Genomic DNA, 3,539 nt, shown 5'->3' with positions numbered 1-3,539 from the left:
AGAAGAAGTGCTGTCTCCAACATCAAACCGGGAGGGCCCTCTGGTGTTCGAAGACAGTCCACATACGGAGCTGACCGCGCCTAGCGTCGTGCTGGAGACCGTAGCACCAGCGCGTCTCCAGTACGACGAATGGCTGCACAAATCCCACCTATGGAGACCAGTCACATCATCGACGGTATCCAGCGAGGAGGGCTCGTAGAGGCCACGGCCCACTCACGACGAAAAACGGCGAGCAAAATGCCGATTTTCCTAGGGTATCACTAACATGTGTACCCTAGTCGACCACGGGATGTTCGGTGAGGAAAGAAAAAGGAAACGCGAGGCTAGGGAGCCTCACAAGAGGGCTGAGAAGGCGCGCAAGCTGAGATGAATCGAAGAAGCTGTACGGGCGCAGGCTCGACCACGAGGAGATGAAGCAGGACCAGTCGCCAACCCTCTAGTCAAGGGTGAACGCCGAGTTGCTGTTGGAAGTTTCAGTGTAAACAGTGTAGTTAAAAGTGAAGATAATAATCGTAAATATCCGGAAATTCTTCTAATACGGATAAAAAGTTAATTAAGGACCCACTTTCTGAGCCCTATAATCTTAAGTTCGTTAGTAAGAAAAATGTACATTCTAGTTTTAAAAATAACGCTCCGCAAAGTGACGCCAATTCTTTCCGTTCAAATAAAGTAAATATGAATGAATTCGAAAACATTAACATTGAAAATCGCAAACAATTTTATAAACGGGAAAGACGATATTCTACAGTAGCGCGAAACCTGTTTCAAAGTTACGCCGTGTTAATAATTTGAATCCAAAGAGAAACGAGGAAAATAGTACACTACCGTCCCTATTATTTCTTTACAAATTACCAATCGTAAATTTAACACAGCGAAAACGGAACGGGAATAATAAGGCGTCACTCGACAAAGTGTTAGTTGTTATGTTAAATTTTAATAATAAGTTAAAATTAGGTATAAAAGGATGAAAGTAGAGATTGTATGCTTGTGATAAAAAAAAAATGAGTCAATAAGCCGTAAATTTCTCAACGGGGTTTCAATAATAAAAAAAAAAATAATAATAATAAAACGTGAGAGGCACCGTAAATCGGCGCGGCGCGCCTTTGGAATAGGATGTCGGGCGCGTAAAACGAAACAACAATTTTTTTTTAAATAAAATGGGTTTCACTAAAAATAAAGTTAACTACACAGTTTTAAGTGTACTGATTCAGAAATAAATATAATGAGAGGGTGGAATATTTCAATTTTTAATATCAATGTGATTTATACAGTCAATACAATGTTGCAAAATAATTATGGGTATTAGGGTAAAATATTAAAAGTGATAGTAAGTACAATGGGAAGATTTTATATAAAATTAGTAGCTATTTAATGTATGGGGTAGGAGTAATTAATAAAGTAAATTCGAATAAATTTAAAGTACAGGAAGTCTAATGAACGAATAAATTACTAAAGAAAGAAAAAGAATAAATACAGATGAAGACAATTTGGAAGCACAAAGGGAGCCACCTCTCGAAGTAAGCGCATCCAAAGGCAGCGTAGCCGGAAATTCATGATACCAAAGCTTGATGGTGTGGAGAGTGCGCACTCTCCTTTCTCGCGCAGGTTCATGAAGAGACTAGGGACGTGACGCCTGAAAGATATCGTGAAACAACAAGAGGTACTTCCGAAGTGTAACCATCTATAAAAAAAAGAAAGGGAAAAGGATACTTATTGTAAACATCCATCCTAGTACCTGTGAGTAAGCCGTGCCGCCGTCAACGAGCCTGGCCGTTGTACCGCTATACGATGCCTTGCCCGCAGTAATAGGAACAGATGGAGACACAGTACCTGTCCATCTATGAGGTGATACTCCAGAGACCAGCAGATCAGTGGAAAACTTTCCACAGAAAGATATCCGCTGCTCGGAACGAGCCTGGCTCAATGGTAACTCCACTACCACGCTCTGGTTGCAAAGGCAGTCGACGCCAAACGAGGTACGCTCCTATTGCACCAGAAGAAGAAAAACATAACACGAAATAATAATTCCGAACGAGGGCCAAACGTCTACAAATGTAGCCTCTCGGAATACAAAAAAACTGGACAGCGCGAGAGTCAAAGACTGCAGCTTCGCGACCCCTCCGCTGACTAATAAAAACGAATAAAATAACAAGAAAACCTAATTAAAACAAAGTAACACAAAATAAATGTACTACACTGAAATTAAATCAAACTCTGACCTATTCAAAAGTATCGCGAAAGCATTGCTTTGAGCTGAAAATAATAATCCAAAATAAATATAGAAAATAATAAAAATAGAGCTAAAGTATAGAGTTTTATGTTAGAATAGTTAGATTGTAGTTGAATTCTTTTATAAACTGTTTATCATGCCATGTACTTAACGGATGAACAAGGAATTGGATGGGTGGCCGATGAGATCAGGGCGTACCTTTCGACTTTAACCCAGATGGGGCGAATGATACACCCCTGTTACAGGCGGGCTTCTCCCGGTGTAAAATAATCATTTAGTAGCTTAAGTCGAAACGTAACCCTGACCTCTAGAAACGGCTTCATAAAACATCTAATCTGATTCCTTGCTCAACCACGTAAGTATTTCTTTTTAATTTAAAAAGTAAAAATGATGATGGATGAAAGAGATAATTTTAAGACTAAATATAAGGATTTAAATATAATAAATTTTGCCGCGCATTGTGCGTGAAATCCTCGCGCGCCGGCGCCAGGGTCAGGCTCGTGATTCGCCGAATCAAAGATCACGCGATAAAATTTGGCCAATCACGAGAGTCCTTTTTTTGCTGGATGGCGTCGGTACGAGGAATTTAAAAAAAAAGAAAAAAGGATGTAAGTAAGCGTCCCCTTTCCGATAGGTACGGACCTGACGACTACAACTGTAAAAATCCCAAATATAATTTGTAAAACTAAAAATTAAGAAAATATAAACAATATCACGTTACGAGCACGAAAGACCGAGTTTTATTTATACGCCAACCGTTTAAACATCTTTTTTTTGTGAATCCGGGGTTCGATGGACTCCTGAGCTAGCCGCTGGAACCCCGGGGATCTCAGTGAGACAGTGAATTTTTTAAATAAAACTTTATCAATTTTTTTTTTTTTTTAATATATTGAACGTTAATCTTTATACACTTACCAATCACATGCTTGGCATCTAAATGTCTCATTTGGACCATTATTCTTCTTTTTTTTTTAATATATTGAACGTTAATCTTTATACACTTACCAATCACAGCTTGACATCTAAATGTCTCATTTGGACCATTATTCTTCCGAAAAAACACAAGTTTAACTAACGCCTGAGAGTGGCATTCTGTCCTCAAAGACAGGCGAATAAGTTCGCGTTTTTTGTATGACCGGCCCTGTACGCCTGGCCATTTCTGCGAACATATTCGCTTTGGCACAGAAACAATTTTTTAAAACTAATAGTATTTACATAAAATTATTGATTAAAATGATTTCTTTACAATTCATTAATAAGGAGTAATAAAGTGGAATGGAAATATTCATAGGTACAAATAAGAAGACAC

Source organism: Rhyacophila brunnea, unplaced genomic scaffold (assembly GCF_057557595.1).
Source record: "Rhyacophila brunnea isolate RB1 unplaced genomic scaffold, BYU_Rbru_1.0 scaffold_23, whole genome shotgun sequence".
In the NCBI taxonomy this organism is placed as follows: Eukaryota; Metazoa; Arthropoda; class Insecta; order Trichoptera; family Rhyacophilidae; genus Rhyacophila; species Rhyacophila brunnea.
The sequence above is the reverse complement of the archived record's forward strand: the minus strand, read 5'-3'. Positions refer to the sequence as shown.